The sequence below is a fragment of the Phyllobates terribilis genome, unplaced genomic scaffold, assembly GCF_046119375.1.
Source record: "Phyllobates terribilis strain yellow unplaced genomic scaffold, ASM4611937v1 Scaffold_11__3_contigs__length_659146591, whole genome shotgun sequence".
Taxonomy (NCBI): domain Eukaryota; kingdom Metazoa; phylum Chordata; class Amphibia; order Anura; family Dendrobatidae; genus Phyllobates; species Phyllobates terribilis.
The window spans coordinates 642,129,125-642,151,825 of record NW_027362771.1 but is presented as its reverse complement, the minus strand read 5'-3'; positions in this window follow the sequence as shown (position 1 = coordinate 642,151,825).

Below are 22,701 nucleotides of genomic sequence, written 5' to 3'. Positions count from 1 at the left end.
GCGCACCAAAAAACGCTAACGAAAAGGTTAACCTAAACAATGTAGCTTCACAACTGAACAACAAGTTTCGTCTAACACTAAAACCAAACGTTCCAAGATTTTAAAAGTCACCGGTCTTCTTTTATCCAGCACCTTAACTCCTCTCCTAAAGCCCCTAAGTGCTTGCTACACTAAAAAGGACTTTGTAACATCTCTTATCCCCACTTTTGAAGCAGACCATCCAATCTCCGCTGCCCTACCTACAAGAAAGAACACCGCCATCTCCCTATCACCGACATTCTCCACCAAACCCCACTGCATTATCCAACATTTCCATACTCGCCACGATGCCTCGTATGAGGACCAGGTCTGCCTCGTAATGGACTCTCGTATTAAACGTCCCCACTCCTCCATAACCAGCTGCCACAAATGCGAAGGGCATTCCTGTCCCACGTCCTCCGCCTCTGGTGCTAGCGCCCGAAAAACGATCCCACTGAAAACGAGACAAGGCATCTGCGAAAGAATTTTTACACCAGCACCTCCTGCAGCATCTGTAAAAAATCTCACAATCACGACTGCTCAAAAACTCGTGCTGAATTAACGACCTGCCATTATAATTTTCCAAAAAACATTTTCCAAACCTTCAAATCCTCCTTGTGATCCTTATTTAAACGAATGAAATGATGGAGGGCGCGCACTCCTGCTGTCGCCCTTGCCAACCCGCGACAAAATATCCTGCCCATTGGCATAATGCTGCATGCGAAATTCAAATGACCTAACAGGGATTGGAGCTCCTTCAGCGTCACCTTACGCAACCTCCTGACTCTATCGACCTCCTGCTTGAGCAAACTCAATTTATCATCAGGTAACCGACACTACATCCTCTCCGTATCAATTAGGATGCCCAAAAAATTAACAAGGTGCAAGGTCCCTCTGTTTTTTTTTTTTTTTTTTTTTTAAATTTCCTGCCAAAGGTATGCCAAAAATGCTCCGCTACCCACACCATAGTTCCTAACAAAGTCCTACACAACAACGATTGCTGAGGGCCTATAAACAAAATGTCATCCAAATAATGAATGACCGACTGAACTGATGCCAGGTCCCTCACCACCCATTCCAAAAAGGTACTAAACGTTTCAAACTGGGAACACGTAATTGCATAGCCCATATGCAAACACCTGTCCACGTAGTATTCCCCTTTCCAAAAACAACCTAACAATGGGAAGCTATCCGGATGTACTGACAGCAATCCAAATGCCGATTCCATATCAGTTTTAGCTAGCAACGATCCTGGCCCATATCTCCACACCCATCCCACCGCCGCATCGAATGCTGAATAATCCACCGAACATAATTCCTGAGCAATGCCATCATTCACCGAAAAAACCCCTTAGGGTATGACAAATGCTGAATCAAATGAAACTTATTAGCCTCTTTTTGGGCACGACCCCCAACGGCAAAACAATCACCCTGCTGCTAGGTAAATCCTGAAACGGACCAGCCATCCTGCCCAATTCCACCTCCTTTGCCAGTTTCAAGCTAACCACTTCCGGATGAAGGGAAGCCGACATCACTTTTTTAAGAGAAAAGGGGACCTCATGATCAGGAGGAGGAATTCTAAAACCTTCCAAAAAAGACCATCTGAAATGGCCTTAGCCTTCAACTGATCTGGATACCTACTTCGAAAGGGGGCCATCTCGTGAACCCTCACCGGAGTCACCCCCTTGACCGGTACCCATTGGCATTTTTCCATTACCCTTCTTAAAGCATTTAGATGCTCCGTGTGAAATACCGTTGCAATGGGAGCACACATGTTTAAATTTGCAGGAGTTCCCGTACTTACACTGGCCATCATTAAATTGCCAGCAAGATCCCGCTTCCTTCTTTGTGCACTCTGACTACTTCCCCCGTGTCCTGCCGATTAGTTCCCACTACCGCTGCTCCCGTGAAAGGACTGCCCATACCTCACCGGAGTCACAACTTTCAGCCACAACCCGATGTCCTTTGATCCCATCTAATCTCCGGGCGGACTGCCTTCCTCTGCCGATATTGCTAGTCGTATCGTAACCATGTCTGGCCCCCCTATGTGCGATGAGCCTCCCCTATAGCATCCAGGTAGCAAAATAAGCCTGAGGAATTATCCGGAGCTTTTTTCCCAATGACACTAGCCATTATTGCAAAAGCTTGCAACCAATTAACAAACGTCTGAGGAATGAACCTACACCTACGCTTTTCTTCCTCCATTTTATTATTATTATTATTTTTTTATTTATTTTTTTTTTTTGCTGTCGTCCTTTTCTCCCTTGTCCAAATTAAACTTTTCAAGAGAAAGTAGGGAAAAAATTTCTACAAATTCATCCCACCCAATTTTTTCTTTAACCTCTTTATTTATTTATTTTTTTAAATGTGCCCAGCTGCCCCTCAAAGCACACGTATACCTCCCCTTTCGCCCTATCATCCAGTTTTACGGCATCCGCTTTATCCTTTTCTGTCTGTACAGAAACCGATACCCCCCTAAAGTCCCCCTCAGTACACACCGCCGCCCTTGCCGATTCACTCCCCACCTGCGACGCCACACGTCGACCGGGTAACCAAGCCCCCATCGGAGATAACCCTGCCTCACTGGCTCCACCAGTGCCTAAACTAGCCAGAATTTGTGACATGTTTGCCAAATTATCCCTGAGCCCCACGACATCTATCCACGCCTCCCCCTAACATTTACACCACAGGGCCCTGCCAACTGCCTATCCCCTACCCCATCCGCTACAGACCCAGTGGGTGACAAAACAAACATAGACGCATACTCACGGAGCTGCGTAGGTGCTGTGTCCCCGCCAGCCGTACGTCCTGAGTCCTGCCGATTCCTTGGGTCGTCCTGATCCTCTCCGTATTCCGATCCTCCCTCTCACTGTTGCTCAAGGCCCGCGCCCCTGGCCTCCTCGTCACCAGGGGGGACCTGAGCACGTGCCGATGCCCCCGCAGCTCGTCCGCTGCACGTTTCTGCACCGATCCTTCCTGCCGTCCGTGATCCAGCAAGACCTCTAGACCTGGGCCCCCCAGCCCAGTCTGTGCTGATCTGTGGGGGGGGGGCTGCCAGGCAGCTCCATGCTGCTCCCCGCCGCTCTGCTACCGTGACTCCGGTGACTGGGGCCAGGCAACAGGTCTCCAAACTGCCGCTGCCTGCCCGAAAAACGCCATACTGTCCTCCACTGTCGATTTGACTGGCAGGCACCCCGACTGGTACATCGCCAGGTGTGCCTGCCGCGCTGCTGCTCCTCCTGGCCCTTCTTTTTTTTTTTTTTTTTTTTTTTTTTTTTATAACGGCCGTCCGCCGCAGTGAACCGCTGCTGGCCCTGTTTACGGGGGCCAGCGTCATCGCTGCCCCACAACTTCCTGTCCGGCCCGGTCACGTGTACAGGAAGTGACGCGGGCCGAACTTCCGGCGAAGCCACGCCCCCGGACTGGTGACGCGGCTCTAGTGCGGGCCTTGCTTCTGGCGCGGCCCGGGTTCTATTACTGCGGCGCGCCGCCGGAGCAGGCCGCACTTCCGGTGGGGCCCTCGGTCCAGACCCTGCTAGCGATCCGCTGACGGAAGCGCCCACAGGCCGGCTGGGCGGATTCCTGCAGCGGCGGGCGCAGCGGCAGGGGGGTTCCGCCGCCGGGCTCACCTGGCTCAGGGTCCCATGAGGGGCTCCGCAGCCTGCGTCTGCAGCACGTGGGAGTCTCTGGCAAAAGCCTCTCGGGGGGCCGCGTTCTCCTTGCCCTTCTTCCTGACCCCGCCGCCGATTCCTCGGATGAGCCATGCAGCAACCCTTAAAGCTTTGCCTCCAGCCACCCTCCACGCCTGGATCGAGCCGCATCCCACAGTCTGCTAAACAGAGATTCCACGGTCTCCATTACGCCCGGTCAGTGTCCAGAACAATGGGTGAGCAGATATTAAAAAATTTTTTTTTTTTTTTTTTTGGTGAACTTTCTCCTGTAACTTCCCTGCCGGACTGACTAATTTCCCGCACTTTTTCTTGATATACTCACCCTCCCTCCACCAACTGCCCGCCCCTCAGCTCTAATACCCAATCCTGATCCTTTATCTCAAAAAATTCCACCCTCGTGGCCCATCCCGGTCATGTGGGGCTTCCATGCAGCTTCCCTTGCTTCCAGCCCCTTTCTGGAAAATAATTTGGGCTTTGTAGCAGTGTGCAGCACTGATCCTATTAGGCCATCTATACTAAAGCTTCACCAGTTTTAAAATTAAAAATAATTTTTAGCTGCATCTAGCCCGGAAAATAATTTTGGGGCTCCGAGATGCGCAAGACACATAAGTGCCTTCTTGCTGCACTACCTGCAGCATGACCCTCATATTGTCAGAATTCGAAGTAATCATGACTACTGGGTTGCCACACTCTTAGATCCCCCAAACTTTTCGATCAACCTTTTCATTTTAATAAAGACCAAAAAAATGGTCATTTTTGAAATTATAAGCATTAGCAGGTTGTTAGAAACTGAAATCAAACAGTTTTCAACTCAAAACTTTATTCTAGGTGATGTTACATTTTCACATAGGACCCCTTGTTCGAAAGGAGCTTCTGAACTCTCTCGTCCATTGAATTTGTCAGGTTTTGGATGGTTTCTGCTTCAATTGTTTTGCATGAGGACAGAATACCCTCCCAGAGCTGTTGCTTAGATGTGAACTGCCTCCCGCCATCATAGACACTCCTTTTAATGATGCTCCAAAGGTTCTGAATGGGGTAGAGGTCAGGGGAGCATGGGGGTCACACCATAAGTTTGTCCCCTTTTATGCCCATATCAGCCAGAGATGCAGATGTTTTATGTGCAGCATGAGATGGTGCATTATCATGCAGAAAAATGATCTTGCTGTGAAATACACGGTTCTTCTTCTTGAACCATGGCAGGAAGTGCTGTTTGAGAAAATCCACATACATTATGGAGTTCATCTTTAGCGCCTTCAGGGATCCTAAAGGGGCCGACAATCTCTCTCCCCATGATTCCAGCCCAAAACATTACTCCACCTCCTCCTTGTTGGCGCTGTAGCCGTGTTTGCGTGGGGTGTCCATCAACCAGCCATCCTCCACTCCATCCATCTGGACCATCGAGCGCTGCACGGCACTCATCCGTGAACAAAACAGTTTTTGAAATCAGTCTTCATGTAATGTTTGGCCCACTGGAGCCGTTTCTGCTTGTGTGAAGTGGATAGAGGAGGTCGACAGGATGGCGCATGCACAGCTGCAAACCTCTGAAGGACCCTGCATCTTGTTGTTCGGGGGACGTTGGAGGCACAAGCAGCTTCAAAAACTTGTCTGCTGCTATGACAAGGCTTTTTTGCCGCTGCTCTTTCAACCTGACGTAATTGCCTGTAGGAAAGAGTCCTCAATTTGCCCTTATCAGCACGCACACGTGTGTACTGTGAATCAGCTACATACTTCTTGATTGCCAAGACACTTCATCCTGATCATCGCACAATGTTGATTGTAGTCATGCCTTGACCTAAACACTCCACAATTTGTTGCTTCTCAGCAGCCGACACATCCTTTTTCTTTCCCATTTTGGCAGAAAATGTAGGCTGCTTAATAATGTGAGAGAGCCTTCTTAAGTAGTCTTGCCTTTCATTGGACACACCTGCCAAACTAATTAGCACAGGTGTCTGCAATTGCTTACAATGATATAAAGAGCCCTGACACACATCACCATCAATGAGTTTAACTGACAAACAAACAAATTCTTCCCTTATCACTCCTAAACACTTTTTGTATAATAATTTGGAACGCAGTGTACATGTGCTTTTCCACAAAACACCAGTGGTTCACGTAGTGAATCTTACAGTTCTAACTTGCCAACCGTGGTCTGTATGGAGTTGTTCAATAAAGGGCCCAAAATTAAGATAACATAGATGGGAGAGGTCTCTATGAATAGGAATTCCTAAGTATTTGATACCCTGTGAGGGCCAGGCAAAGGGAAAGTTGGACTGGATGGAATCCTATATGGATTTGGGGAGGGAGACATCGAGGGCCTCAGACTTCGCTGCATTGATTTTAAAATTTTACCATGTAACAAAGTGATCTATTTCAGCCATAACAGCATGGATGGATATATGTGATTGAGTGATATATACTAGGACATCATCAGCAAATAGAGAGCACTTGTACTCGGTGCCTCCCACCTCAATCCACCTAATATTGGGGTTATGGCGAATTGATGAGAGCAGGTGCTCCGTCACTAGGATGTATAAGAGAGGGGACAGAGGACATCACTGCCTTGTCCCATTGGTGATTGTGAAAGGTGATGAAAATGTTCTGACGCACCCCCTGGGCCTTGGGACACCCGGAGCCGGACCCTTTTTGGTGGATGCTGGTGGTTGTAGTCTTCGTGGCGGCGACCCGGTTCCGTGGCTCAGGGCGGTCAAACCAGTGGCGGAACTATTTATGTGGTTTTGATGTTTAAATGTCCGACTACGCCACCCGTGGATTGCGGTCAGAGTGAACCGCCGCTACAGGGCAGACCGCTGAGGCTGGTGTTGTGGGTGCAGCAGAGCGTAGCATAACTCCCCACGGGAGGAGTATAGCCTCAGGGCAGTGTATGCGGAGGATGGGGGTGATGGTGCAGGGCAGCAGCAGTAACGACACGGAGTCAGTGATGCAGTTCAGGGCCTTTACTCACAGTTCTTATTATCCAGACCACGTCTGCAGGTAACGGCTGCCCACGTCGTACTGTGCTCACCAGGTGAGGGGCTCAGACAACTCCCAGATAACTTTGGAGCACTTCACAGGACCCCCTTTGTGTGTCCTTTGTCTGGCCTTTCTTACCAACACTTCTGTCCGGCTGCCTCGGGCCTCCTCTTGGTAAACTTGGCGCCAGTTTCCCTGACCCTATGTGGTGCCTTCCTAGCGGGTGTAGCGAGGGGCTGTGCCACATAAAATGTCAGAGCCTCCGGTTTCTAGCTGAGGGTCGTTTCCTGCCTCCACTAGTTCGGGGACCGGTCTCCCCCTTTGGCCTGACCCCTCCACGCAGGTGGATTCGGGCGTGCGGTGGCGACTCGCCCGTCCGCACCCCTGGGATCCCTTCATTCCTCGTTCCTGGAGCCTTCTCCGCTCCCCTTCCTTCCTTCTCCCTCTTCCAGGCCTGGGCCTCTGTTACTAGGCCCGCCTCCGGAGCAGAGCTCATGCAGAGCCCCTGCTCCCTGCCACTTCTGCTCAGACTTCTCTGCACTGAACTAAGATGGTGCCCACCTTTTATACTCCCTTCTCAATGCACCCAGGAACTGCTTCCTCCCTGCTCCTGCACTACAGGGTTCCCCTTCCTCAGTGTTCCCTCCCCCCACTCCAGCCAGGGACAGGGACTATCGTGCCCATCTCAGGGGCATATTGGTCGCCCTGCCCCACGGCAATGTGGTGTAATGCATGCAGGTGTCGGGTCCTGATCCACACTCCATCCTTACCTGAGAGTGAGATATCACACCTCTGGGTGAGGTGCAATACGTCTGTAGCAACCGAGCCCTCAGGGTGCTACAGTTCCATTTATCTTCAGCCTAGGTGACGTCTTGCGATACAGGGCCGTGATTTTGGCTATAAAAGGGTCCCCTAGACCCCTACCCCAAGCTTTTTAAGAGAATCATATATGGCGTGCCAGGAGACTCTATGGAATGCTTTCTCAGCATCCAATGAGAGTATCTAATTACAAATTTTTAACTGCATCTAGCCCAGGAAATACTTTGTGCCTAGTAGCAGTGTCTGCTAGTCAGCGGATTATCCCGGCTGTTAAGCAAGCTGCACCACCTGTAGTTTAGACACTTAATTTTTTCAAAGGAAATGCTTCGGGACCATGGGATACTTAGTGAAGAGCATCAGGAGGCACCCCAAGGCATAGGGGCTGGGACTGGCAGTAGGATGCCTTGCGGTGGACAGCCGAGCTCGATCCTTATAAAAGCTTTTTAACTTCAGCAGCTTTAGTGGACGCTACTGGAGCTGGAATTACCGCGGCTGCTGGCATGAGACTTGCCCTCCAATAGATCCTTGTAAATGGATTTAAAGTGTATTCATTCAAATTAGAGAGACAATTTAAATTAAAAAGCTTAGAGCTGCCTCCACCACAGGAGGGCTCGCTCGACCCACCAGCGGACAGGCACCAGTATTGGGAGAGGGGGGCTGGCCGTCAGGGTTCACCGCGGCTCTGGCACAAACCCGGCGACACGGAGGTGGCACGGGCAGGAGCGGACTGGCCGTGTCGGCTTCTCACTTTTTGGATTTTAGAAGGGCATGACATGCCTATATCTGTGTCTCCCCCTCCTTTTACTCCTCCACCTCTTTTATTTTCGCATGACTATATGTACTTGTCACTTTTCCAAGTGTTAGTTATGTCTTCTGAGCAGTTTGTCAGCTTTTGGACACCTTTGAAGGTGTTTTCTATGTGTTTCTATGTGTTTTTGTTTGCCTACCATTGGTTTTAACGGTGTTCGAAGGTGTTCGACGAACAGTTCGATGAACAGTTCGGCGAACACACGGGTGTTCGACGAACCGAACCGAACTCGAACACTACGGGGGTGGCTCAACACTATTGCTAATAACCTGCTAATGCTTATAATTTCAAAAATGACCATTTTTTTGTTCTTTATTAAAATGAAAAGGTTGATCGAAGAGTGTGGGGGATCTAAGAGTGTGGCAACCCAGTAGTCAGGATTACTTTGAATTCTGACAATCTGAGGGTCATGTTGCAGCTAGTGCAGAAAGAAGGCACTCATGTGTCTTGAGCATCTAGGAGACCCAAAACTATTTTCCGGGCTAAATGCAGCTAAAAATTATTATTAATTTGAAAGCTGGTGGAGCTTAGTATAGATGACCTAATAGAATCAGTACTGCAAACTGATACAAAGCCCAAATTATTTTCCAGCCAAGTTACAGATAAACAAGATTAGTAATTTTAAATCTGGTGGGGCTTAGTAAAGATGGCCTAATAGAATCAGTACTGCACACTGCTACAAAGCCAAAATTATTTTCCAGCCAAGATACAGATAAACATGATTAGTAATTTTAAATCTGGTGGAGCTTAGTATAGATGGCCTAATAGAATCAGTACTGCACACTGCTACAAAGCCCAAATTATTTTCCAGCCAAGATACAGATAAACATGATTAGTAATTTTAAATCTGGTGGAGCTTAGTATAGATGGCCTAATAGAATCAGTACTACACAATGCTACAAAGCCCAAATTATTTTCCAGCCAAGTTACAGATAAACAAGATTAGTAATTTTAAATCTGGTGGAGCTTAGTATAGATGGCCTAATAGAATCAGTACTGCACACTGCTACAAAGCCCAAATTATTTTCCAGCCAAGATACAGATAAACATGATTAGTAATTTTAAATCTGGTGGAGCTTAGTATAGATGGCCTAATAGAATCAGTACTGCACACTGCTACAAAGCCCAAATTATTTTCCAGCCAAGATACAGATAAAAATGATTAGTAATTTTAAATCTGGTGGAGCTTAGTATAGATGGCCTAATAGAATCAGTACTGCACACTGCTACAAAGCCCAAATTATTTTCCAGTCAAGATACAGATAAACATGATTAGTAATTTTAAATCTGGTGGAGCTTAGTATAGATGGCCTAATAGAATCAGTACTGCACACTGCTACAAAGCCCAAATTATTTTCCAGCCAAGATACAGATAAACATGATTAGTAATTTGAAAGCTTAAAACGGTTGGTAGGGTGATTTTAACCAATCATCAAGCTTTTACTCTCCCCAGGATGACACAGGGGTAGAAAAGTTGTTTCGGATCCATGATTTGTTCATCTTTATGAAAGTGAGTCTGTCTACATTATCAGTGGAGAGCCGCGTGCGCTTATCTGTCAGCACACCACCAGCAGCTCTGAACACACGTTCAGACAGAACGCTGGCTGCGGGGCATGACAAGATCTCCAAGGCGTAAGTGGCGAGCTCCGGCCATTTATCCAGATTGGAAGCCCAAAATGAGCAAGGGTCCAGTGACACAGTCATGGCTTCAATGGTTACTTGGAGATACTCCTGTACCATCGTCTCTAGGCGTTGACTATGTGTCAGACTTCTTGTCTCCTGTGGCCTTGCAAAGGATGGGCAAAAAAAGTGGTGAAATGATTCCGCAAAATTGATGTTACCAGCAGATACTGTGTTTCTGTTATGGTTTGAGTGCTGAACACTCGACGGTCCCACAGTTGGCAAGTTGGAACTGTGAGATTCACTACGTGCACCACTGGTGTTTTGTGGAAAAGCACATGTAAGATTCTGTAACAGTCTCTGCTGATACTCCTGCATGCGTGCATCCCTTTCTATGGCAGGAATAATTTCTGCAAATTTACTTTTGTACCGGGGATCTAACAGTGTGGCAACCCAGTAGTCAGGATTATTTCTAATTCTCACAATTCGAGGGTCATGTTGCAGGTAGTGCAGCAAGAAGGCACTCATGTGTCTTGCGCATCCAGGAGCACCAAGTCCCTGTTGTGTTGGTGGCGAGGTAACAATCATGCTTCCTTCCTCTGTCCTCTCCCCCCAACCTCGCACAACAGAAATGTGATCAAGGTCTCCCTCATCTGATGAGTCTTCCATCAGTTCGTCCTCCACTTCTTCCTGGGCTCCTGCATCTTCCTCACTAGTTTGGCTGCTACCATGCGCCCTGGTAAAACCATCTCCCCCACCCTAACATGCCTGCCTCCTTGGTGCTGCCGACCGTCTGGACCTTGCAGATGTTAGCCCTTCCGCATACAACTCCTCCTCCTCTACTTCCTCCACCTCCTCTTGTGCCACCACCTGACTCCGAATTCTGTTTAACATGTGCTCCAGCATGTAAATCACCAGAATAGTCATGCTGATAATGGCATCGTCAGCACTAAACATCTTCATCGCCATTTCAAAACTGTGCAGAAGGGTGCATAGGTCCCTGATCTGAGACCACTCCTCCAGCGTGATTTGCCCCACCTCTGGATCTCGTTGGCCCAGGCTATACGTCAGAACGTATTGCACCAGGGCTTGTCGGTGCTGCCACAGTTGCTGCAACATGTGCAGAGTTGAATTCCACCGGGTAGGCACATCGCATTTTAGCCGGTGAAGTGGCAGGCCCAACGACTTCTGTAGAGATGTAAGTCGCTGAGCTGCGGGATGCGAACGGCGGAAGTGAGCACACAGCGACCGTGCCCTCTGCAGAAGGCCATCTAGTCTGGGATAGTGGGCTAAAAATTGCTGGACAACCAGGTTCAACACGTGAGCCAAACAAGGCACGTGTGTGACATTGCCCCGGCGAAGGGCCGCACCCAGGTTTGCAGCATTGTCGCACACGGCCTTCCCTGGTTTCAGGTCCAGTGGAGACAACCATTCATGAAATTGGTTCTCCAGAGCTGACCACAACTCCTCAGCTGTGTGACTCACATTTCCCAGACATTTCAAAGTAAAAACCGCCTGATGACGTTGAGCCCTACTGCCAGCATAGTAAGGAGGTGTGCAGGATCCCTTCTGCACAGTTAGAAAGCTTGTGGCATGACCAGACAGGCTTTGGGTACAGGTGGAGGACCGAGAGGAGGTTGAGGAGACAGAAGCAGTGGAGGAACTTTGATATAAAGAGGATTGACGCACAACTCGTGAGGACGGCAAGACTTGGACAGCAGCCCCTTGTCCTGCTGTCACCATAGTTAGCCAGTGCCCAGTCAGCGACATGTAACGCCCCTGTCCATGCCTACTCATCCAAGTGTCTGTGGTGAAATGCACCCTGTCACACACAGAGTTTCTCAAAGAAGCGGTGATGTTGTGTGCGACATGCTGGTGGAGCGCAGGCACACCTTTCTTTGAGAAGTAGTGCATCTGGTACTGGTGCACTGTGACGGACATAAGGTCTCGATAATCCTCTGTGTCCACCAGGCGGAAAGGCAGCATTTCTGTAGCCAAGAGCTTGCAGATGGTGAAATTCAACCTCTTAGCTTTCTCATGGCTAGGAGGAAATGGTCTTTTACATGTCCACATCTGAGGGACCGAGGGCTGGCTGTTGTGCTTAGACGGGGTTGATAAGGGTGCCCCCGGCAAACTGCCGGTCTGTGAGGAAGATGCAGGCGGACATGTTAGGTTGCCTTGATCCAAAGGTGGTGCTATCGATGTCGGACAGCGCTCAACACCAGCTGGTGTTACCACCTCCCAAGAAAATGATGACCTGCCAATCACGCTGGCTGTTGCGGGTAAAGAGGTGGCAGGTCTGCTTCCCAAAACAGGTGTGACTGCTGTCCCCCCAGTCACAGAGGCCGCAGATGCACAAGATGGGGCAGACGGCTGCATTGTAGTACAGTGAGCTTCCCACTGCAACTTATGCTTCATGTCCATGTGCCGGTTCATGCATGAAGTACTCAAACTATGTATTTTTTGGCCTCTACTTAGCTTTTGCTGACAAATGTTACAGATAACACGAGTTGGGTCATCTTTATCGATCTGAAAAAATGCCCAGGCTAAGCAAGGCTTAGCACCCATGCGACCTGAAGAGCCACCACGACTTGTGGTCAGAGGCAGAGTTGTGTTTGAGGATGCAGTTGTTGACGTGCTTCCAGTACTACGTCTCTGTCTAGGAAGGCGCAACCTGACCTCGTCGTCACTAGCATCCTCCTCCACCTGCTCTGCTGACCTCATCTCTTGGCTGACTGTGGGTTGACAGTATGTGGGATCTCCAACCTCATCATCATCACCCTGTGTGTTATCACACCCGTCGTCCTCAGAGCCAACCTGTTACTGCCCTGACAAAAAACTAAAGTTGTCGCTCCAATCAGGTATTTGAGTCTTATCATCGTCTTCCTCATTGTCTCCACCAACAGGAGTTACAGTTTGGGAATGAGGGTCTACATTATGGTCAGAACCTTCTGCGTCTGGTCCTGGATCCGACTCATAAAGATTCTGGGCATCAGTGCAGATCATTTCCTCATCTGGATTCACAGAAGCGCTGGAGCCGACCTCTGATTCCCAGGCTATAGTATGAGTAAACAGCTCTGCAGACTCAACCATCTGTTCTACCTCATACTCAGACGGGCAGCTGGAGATTTGGGAGCTGTGAAGAAGCAAGTGCGATTGGGGTGACACCTCTGAGGACTGGAGTATTTGTGATGTTGAAGTTGATGTGGAGGAGCACTTGATATCCGTTGAAGCACCGGCTGTGTTTGTGCCTCATCTGGAATTTGTAGCGATTTGCGTGGCCGTAAGAAAGGGATCTTATCACATTGTCCGCTAAAAGAAGTAGACATTTTAGTTTGGCTGGAAGATGGTCTTTCTTCTGAAGATGTTACTGTTGCTTTAACACCTACCCCACGGACACAACCTTTTTTCCCCTTCCCAACATGCCTATTCCCCTTTCCACCAGCAGCAGGCCTTTTTCCACTCATTTTGGTGGTTAACTAATTCACAACTCTGGAGTTGTTTGCATCAAAAAACAATGGATGGGAACTGAGCAGAGCTGAGTGACCAAACTGTGGTATTAGGCCAAAAGTATTGGCTGGGTTAGATGCAGATAAAAATTATATTCAATTTGCAACATGGTGGAGGTCAGTATAGATGGACTAATAGAACAAGTCCCACACACAGCTAGAAGGCCAAATATTTTTTCAGAGCTAGATGCAGAAAAAAATTATATTCAATTTGCAACCTGGTGGAGGTCAGTATAGATGGACTAATATAATCATGCTATGCCCAAAAGGTTTTACTTCACTATGTGCAGTAAATAAAATTGGTATTCTATACACAGGTGGTATATCTTGCAACACAGATAGGCTACTCCACTGACTAACACACTCTGCAATAGGCCAAAAAAGTATTAGCTTTGCTAGATTCAGCCAAATGATGTGAAAAAAACTTGCACAGCACTGGCACAGACCTGCCTGGCAAAAACTGATAGGAACTGATGTAACTTAGCCCTGAAAAGGACTGCAATTACAATTAGTCTTTACTCCCACAACCTATCTATTTAAGAGCACAGACCTGCCTGATAAAAGTCGTAGGAAATGCTGTAACCTAGTCCTTAAAAGGACTGCAATCACAACTATTCCCTACTCCCAAGCTATCTGTAGATTTGTGCGAAAATTGGCTTGAAATTAACAAGGTATAGCGCACACTGCAACAGCGGTGCCGTCTAACACGCAGCTGCAGCAGTGAGAAAATGGTGGCGACGGGGAAAATGGCTGGGTCTTATAGGGCAAGGACATGTGACATACACTGCCAATGACACATGCCCTTGCTTGTGTGAAAAAAAACACTTCGCTCCGTGTGTGCGCTGCTGATAGGCTGACAGATTGCACCTCCCCACTGTAAATGCGGGAAAGAGAAAAAAAAATGGAGATCTTCATTGTTCCTGCAGAGATCCATCCCCTGCCCCTCCCCCCACCCCGCTGTACACTCAAACTGCGTATTAACATTAATTTTCATCATTACTGAGAAAAAATCCAGTTATGATTTTGGTGCATGAACAGTTATCGAACATAACCTCGAACAGCCGAATTTTTCTCAAATTGTTCGTGTTCGCCGAACGGCTCGAACACCGCCCAAAACAGCTCGAATTTGAGATTGGCGAACAGTTCGAGTCGAACAACGCTCATCTCTACTAAGTATCCAATGGCACCATAATTTGTTTGGACAGCCATTAATTTTGGACGACCATGAGCATGCCTATTTAATAGTATCGGATCTATTTATTGGATATGTTCTATGTGAGGTTCCCTTTGCACAGAATAATAATTTTTAAGTGTTGATGTGCATTCTAAATCATAGGCATTTGCGCCTAGTCTACCGTGACTCCATGGAATCATGTCTGAACATACATGTCTGGACGCCGTTTGTGGCAGCCCATTGGCCATTTGATCTCCATGGAAACGGGGGCGCGCACACATTAAAACAAGGACGAGCACCGCGCCTGATTGGCAGACGGTGTGTAGGTTCCTGGGGAGACGACTGATGCACTCCAGGGGGAGCGCATGCATGTACTATATCATATACCACATGGTTGACCCGGAAGTAGTGATGTTTCACTTCCTGGTCACTGACCTGTGTTCCCCTGGTCTGTTCTATTGCTCATATGTATGGGCACTATGGCGGCCGGCCTGACGGCGGCTTTCCTCAGCTGACACTGTTTCATGGTAATTACCTAATGATATATAAGTATTTGACTAGATGAACTTTACCACTATTACTTTTTCCCCTGATGAAGCTCCCCTGGTAGTGGCGATACGCGTCGGGTTGGGGGGGGGTTTCTTCCCCCTTTTTTTTCACCTCTTTATGCATTTTTACACACATCACATGCATGGCACTTTGGGTATTTTCCTTAGATAAAAGTTCTATCTACTTTTTTCTTGATATGGTTGTACCTACAGCAGAATAGTAATTACCTATGTGAGTATCATTTCCCATGTTTCCTTGCTTTATCCTGTATTGTAAGCAGGGATTATATTTATTGGTATAACAATTTCTTGGATTGTGCCATTTTGTGCCTATTATGACTCTATGTTTGAGGTTTAGCCCACATAATATTGTGATGGGGCTTGTTGTTATATTGAAGCCTTGTGCTTTTTAAATGCTTTTAACTGGGTTTGTTTGTCTAGTTACTTGTCCAATAAAAATTTATGATTAAAAGTTGGTGATCCCTGTCTATACATACTTATTTTCTTTCTCTTATGATGTTACTGCAATTGTCTGGTATGTGACGGGTTGAACACCATAGTATAGTATTATATTATTGCTATTGTGGTGCCCTCCATTTTGTATGTTGGGCAGGAGGCAGAGATGCCGACGCTACACTATCTATCTATCCATCTATCCATCATTTCCCTATCCACATTTGTTTGCAGGGCAATTGACCTGCTCTTATCCCCATTTTGCTTCGTTTAGCAGCCTCCTACCCCTTATTGACCCCATTTTATAGCCATTTTACAGCACCAAAGTTTGGGTGGCTTCTGTGAGGTTCGTGGTTAAGTTCGGGTACCCGAACCAAACTTTGGACTAAAGTTCGGCCAAACCCGACGAACCCAAACTTCCATGGGTTTACTCATCCGTAAACCTAACCATTCTCTTGGTGATGACTCCTTGCTTAGTTCTTGAGTTTTCTTTGGCTCCATAGGTTTCTAACAGTGTTGTTGTTGCTTCTTGGTGACTATTCTGTACTCCGATCTGGAAAATCTCCGGATCTCACTTCAGCTGTCGCCATACTGCTTATTGCCCATAGATTCACTAATCCAGTGAACATTCTGTTAGATGTGACTTGAATTTTGACCAGGGGATTTACATCATGCCTGTGGGACTTACCTTTGGGAGCATTTAGAAGATTTTTTCATTGTTAGTCACTGTCTTGGGGTTCGTCTCATATTTAATTTGCAGTCTGAAAGGAGAGCTTTCCTGGGTGACTATCAACATGTGAGCCGCATCACGACAGCTTCCAAACTGTAGTCTGTAAGTCAGCCATAAAAAGAGAATTTTTTTTTAAAAAAACCTTCTGGATGGAAACATGACCCAATAAGGAGGAATTTATAAACCTTGCCCCACATTTGTCACACATTGTACCCTTCTCTTGTATTTACGGGTAGGTTTGGTGTAGAGAACTAAATCTTTGCCCCGTTGAAGGAAAATCTGCTTAACTGCTAAGAGTTTGTGTCTGTATCCAGCAGCCAGCAGAATTGTGAATGCAGCTCTGGATGTGTCTGCAATGCTGGTCAATTAAACAAAAGATTTCACCATATAATCAAAAAAGGATGTTGATAGGCTGCAGTCTTATACATGGAGACGCCTAAGTGATATTTTTGGCAGATTTTTGCCTCATTGAATTGATTTTAGAACTTTTTGATACATTTGTATCCTCACTAGTGATGAGCGAACGTGCTCGCCACTGCTCGGTACTCGCCCGAGCATCACTGCGCTCGGCGAGTATTTCCGGGGTTGCTTGGGCGAGAGCTCGGGTCCCCTCCCTGCATGTTTGGCGCTCTTTAGAGAGCCAATGAACATGCAGTAATTGCCAGCCAGTCACTGTAATGCCGCAGCCATGTTGGTTGTGGCATTACAGTGATTGGTTGGCCGCACAGCGTCATCAGGTGTATATCAGAACTGGCGCCGCCATGCTCGTCACAGTCACTCCGGATCAGACAGTGTAGGGAGAGCTGCTGCTGAGTCAGGGAGAGATTCGCTTGTGTATTAGGTAGTGTAGGTATTCCACAACATATATCTATATCCATCTGAACTAACAGTCCTTCTGAGGACTAATCCAGCTGCATATAATCAGTGGTGAAGGTGATAGCAGGAGTTAGGCAGGCAGGCAGTGTATGTGGCAGACTGCAGCGCATGATATAGCACAAGAGGGTCCATTGAACGTCCTGTTAGTATAAGTATTCCACAACATACAGTCTATATATATAATCGTCTTATCCCGTCTGTCTGTCTGTCTGTCTTTCTGTCTGTTTGTCTGTCCTGGAAATCCCGCGTCGCTCATTGGTCCGGCAGCAGCCAATCAGCGCTGCAGGATTTCTGAAAAAAGATGGCGGCAGTTAGCGGCTCATCTGCGGGACGGAGATGCAGCCGGGAGATGACCGGCGCAAGGCGCTCATCTCCCGGCTGGTAGCAGCAGAAGGACCTCGACCGCCGGCGCCGCTGACCTCCATGCTCATCTCCCGGATTCTCATAGCGGAAGTAGCCGCACAGGCAGCGGCACTCCCCGGTCCTCACCAATACGATTCCGCTCCCCGGTCCTCACCAATACGATTTGCTGATTGGTCGCGCTCTCCGCCCGCGACAAATCAGTGATCTTTGTGCTAAAGTTAAACACCGCTCTGCTGATTGGTCGCGGCCACTGCCCGCGACCAATCACCGATTTGGGCGCCACATTTAAATAGCGGCCGCGACCAATCAGCGATCTTGCCGACACATTTAAACACTGCTGTGCTGATTGGGCGCGGACGCCAGCCGTGACCAATCAGCGAGATTGGCGCCAAATTTAAACAACGCTCTGCTGATTGGGCTCGGCTGCCAGCCGCGACCAATCAGCGAGATTGGTGCAAAATTTTAACAACGCTCTGCTGATTGGTCGCGGACTCCAGCTGCGATCAATCAGCGAGATTGGCGCCAAATTTAAACAACGCTCTGCTGATTGATCGCGAACGCCATCCGCGACCAATCAGCGAGATTGGCGCCAAATTTAAACAACGCTCTGCTGATTGGGCGCGGCTGCCAGCCGCGACCAATCAGCGAGATTGGTGCCAAATTTAAACAACGCTCTGCTGATTGGTCGCGGACTCCAGCTGCGACCATTCAGCGAGATTGCCGCCAAATTTAAACAACGCTCTGCTGATTGGTTGCGGCCGCCAGCCGACCGCGACCAATCAGCGAGATTGGCGCCAAATGTAAACAACGCTCTGCTGATTGGTCACGGCTGCCAGCCGCGAACAATCAGTGAGATTGGCACCAAATTTAAACAACGCTCTGCTGATTGATTGTGGCTGCCAGCCGCGACCAATCAGCGAGATTGGCGCCAAATTTAAACAACGCTCTGCTGATTGGTTGCGAACTCCAGCTGCGACCAATCAGCGAGATTGGCGCCAAATTTAAACAACGCTCTGCTGATTGGTTGCGGCCGCCAGCCGACCGCGACCAATCAGCGAGATTGGCGCCAAATGTAAACAACGCTCTGCTGATTGGTCACGGCTGCCAGCCGCGAACAATCAGTGAGATTGGCACCAAATTTAAACAACGCTCTGCTGATTGATTGTGGCTGCCAGCCGCGACCAATCAGCGAGATTGGCGCCAAATTTAAACAATGCTCTGCTGATTGGGCGCGGCTGCCAGCCACGACCAATCAGCGAGATTGGCGCCAAATTTAAACAACACTCTGCTGATTGGTCGCGGACTCCAGCCACGACCAATCAGCGAGATTGGCGCCAAATTTAAACAACGCTCTGCTGATTGATCGCGGACGCCAGCCGTGACCAATCAGCGAGATTGGCGCCAAATTTAAACAACGCTCAGGTGATTGGTCGCGGACTCCATCCGCGACCATTCAGCGAGATTGCTGCCAAATTCAAACAACGCTCTTCTGATTGATCGCGGACGCCATCCGCGACCAATCAGCGAGATTGGCGCCAAATTTAAACAACGCTCTGCTGATTGGGCGCGGCTGCCAGCCGCGACCAATCAGCGAGATTGGTGCCAAATTTAAACAACGCTCTGCTGATTGGTCGCGGACTCCAGCTGCGACCATTCAGCGAGATTGCCGCCAAATTTAAACAACGCTCTGCTGATTGATCGCGGACGGCAGCCGCGACCAATCAGCGAGATTGGCGCCAAATTTAAACAACGCTCTGCTGATTGGTTGCAGCCGCCAGCCGACCGCGACCAATCAGCGAGATTGGCGCCAAATGTAAACAACGCTCTGCTGATTGGTCACGGCTGCCAGCCGCGAACAATCAGCGAGATTGGCACCAAATTTAAACAACGCTCTGCTGATTGATTGTGGCTGCCAGCCGCGACCAATCAGCGAGATTGGCGCCAAATTTAAACAATGCTCTGCTGATTGGGCGCGGCTGCCAGCCACGACCAATCAGCGAGATTGGCGCCAAATTTAAACAACGCTCTGCTGATTGATCGCGGACGCCAGCCGTGACCAATCAGCGAGATTGGCGCCAAATTTAAACAACGCTCAGCTGATTGGTCGCGGACTCCATCCGCGACCATTCAGCGAGATTGCCGCCAAATTCAAACAATGCTCTACTGATTGATCGTGGACGCCAGCCGCGACCAATCAGCGAGATTGGCGTCAAATTTAAACAACGCTGTGCTGATTGGTCGCCGACGGCAGCCGCAACCAATCAGCGAGATTGGCGCCAAATTTAAACAAAGTGTGAACGGAGGACCGAGGAGCGGCGCCGCCGGTTGGGATGCTTCTGCTGCGAGCAGCCGCTCATCTCCTAGCTGCTCACAGCGGAAGTACCCGCACAGGCAGTGCCGCTCCCCGGCGAACAATCAGCGATATGGGCGGCAAATTTAAACCCCGCTCTGCTGATTGGTCGCGACCGCCGTGCGCGACCAATCAGCGATTTTTGCGCCAAATTTAAACAACACTCTGCTGATTGGTAGCGGTTGCTGGCCGCGACCAATCAGCAGTATTGGCGCCAAATTTAAACGCCGCTCTGCTGATTGGTCGCGACCGCCGTGCGCGACCAATCAGCGATTTTGGCGCAAAATTTAAACCCCGCTCTGCTGATTGGTTGCGGTCGGCGGCCGCGACCAATCAGCAGTATTGGCGCCAAATTTAAACACCGCTCTGCTGATTAGTCGCGGTCACCGGCCGCGACCAATCAGCAATATTGGTGCCAAATTTTAACAACGCTCTGCTGATTGGTCGCGGTTGCCTGCCGCGACCAATCAGCAGTATTGACGCAAAATTTAAACCCCGCTCTGCTGATTAGTCGCAACCACCGGCCGTGACCAATCAGCGATATTGGCACCAAATTTAAACACCGCTTCGCTGATTGGTGGCGGTGGCTGGCCGCGACCAAGCAGCGATATTGGCGCCAAATTTTAACACCGCTCTGCTGATTGGTCGCGGTTGCCGGCCGCGACTAATCAGCATTATTGGCGCCAAATTTAAACACCGCTCTGCTGATTGGTCGCGGCCGTGACCAATCAGCATTATTGGCGCCAAATTTAAACCCCGCTCTGCTGATTAGTCGCGACCACCGGCCGTGACCAATCTGCGATATAGCCGCCAAATTTTAACACCGCTTTGGTGATTGGTCACGGTTGCCGGCCTCGACCAATCAGCGATTTTGGCACCAAATTTAAACACCGCTCTGCTGATTGCGCCCTGTCGGCCGCATACATATTCTAGAATACCCGATGCATTAGAATCGGGCCACCATCTAGTATATCTATATCCATCTGAACTAACAGTCCTTTTGAGGACTAATCCAGCTGCATATATTCCGTGCTAGGCAGGCAGGCAGTGTATGTGGCAGACTGCAGTGTATGATACTGTACAAGAGTGTCCATTGAACGTCCTGTCAGCTGCTGCTGTAATAATTACAGAAATTTGTAGACATAGCCCCAGATATCAGGGGCCAGGGCAAATTTTTTTTATCTTAAGCCTGTTTATTTTCTTAAAAAGCAATGCAGAGTACACCATTTTTCTGCTCACTGCAGAATAAAGCCAGATCTATTCCATATTTCAGCGATAAAAATACAGAAATTTGAACCGAACGTGGAAAATATTGGCCTCTTTTTCCATTCTGTTGCAGTGTATCGGTGAAGCTATTCACACTAGGTCTCAGTTTAGAATTTTTGGCAACCGTTGCATTCACTGCATACCCTTTAACTGTATAGCAGACCCTCTCCTTTCTAATGGGAGCATGTTACTCTGGCCCTGCTCTATGTGTCTTTAAATTGTTAGTGGGGTTTTTCCCAAATTTTGGCAGCCCTTGCACTCACAGCATGGGCATTACCACTATAGGAAACCCGCTCCTTTATATTGGGAACATTTTTTTTATTGAGATTCTTCTCTATGTCTCTTCAAAAGGGTATTGGGTTGCGTCCGAATTTTTGGCAGCCCTTGCAGTCACTGCATACGCAATAACAGTATAGGAGACCCACTCGTTAATAATGGGAACAACAAACCATAGCTGGCTGATGGCTCTCTAACAATAGCGAGGGCCGACTGTTGGCCCTTTAAGAATAGTAAGGGTCACCTGATGACCCTATAAAAATAGGCTTTGCGATTTTCAGAGTCCCTCCATCATAAATGAAACAGGATGTGTCTGATGATGTGTCGCACACCACATGGCCAGTTAAGGTTGTAAAATGTTAAAATGACATTTCCCAGTGAATGCATTTGTCTTGGTTGAAAGCAATGCAAAAGTGCAAAAACGCATCAAAAACGCTACGTGTGAACATAGCCCAAGGTGTGAAGGAGCATTTTTGTTTTTGTATATTTCTTTTGCCTTATACACAAGTCTTTACCCTGGAAAGGATGTTCTTTAACATATTTCCCAGGAAAATCCATTATGGTTTAGTTTTTGTATGTTTTATTGTGAGTCCGTAAAAGTGGCGTAATACCTCTGACAACGTTGTTGACAGCAGTGACCTGGGAGTCAGAAATGCTTCCAGGGGTCTTCCCCATGCTGTTCCCATGTCATTTGAGCACTGTTTCCATCGATTTAGGCAATTTTTAGGCCCTCTGTAGACCACCGGGGGGAGCCACCTGAAAAATGCTCGAATTTCCCATAGACCTACATTGGGCTCGTTGCTCGGGTTGAGCACCCGAGTATTCCAATTTGCTTGACTCGAACAATGAGTACCAGAGCATTTTAGTGCTCGCTCATCATTAGTCCTCACCTCAGCAGATCATGATCTGTTTGGTTGTATTTCCAGGGACATTTCTGGAGGTAATTCATGTATTTCCTGAATGTATTGGCTTTTATCCTACAGAGAGATGGAACAAATATAACACGCAATTCATTGGTAGTCACCATCCTTCACACTATGTCAATGGCAGTGTTAAGATTATTAGTGTGATTTATTGATCCATCCCTAAAATCGCAATAAACCAGAATGCAAAAAACTAGTTCCATTCCAAATGATCATGTTTACTACATTGTAGTCTGACACTCTTGGGTACAGCGGTGGGTCCACCTTGAGGCCGATTCTCATGGTGGGGAGCACTGGTGATATTTCCTATATATTTCATGTATTAAA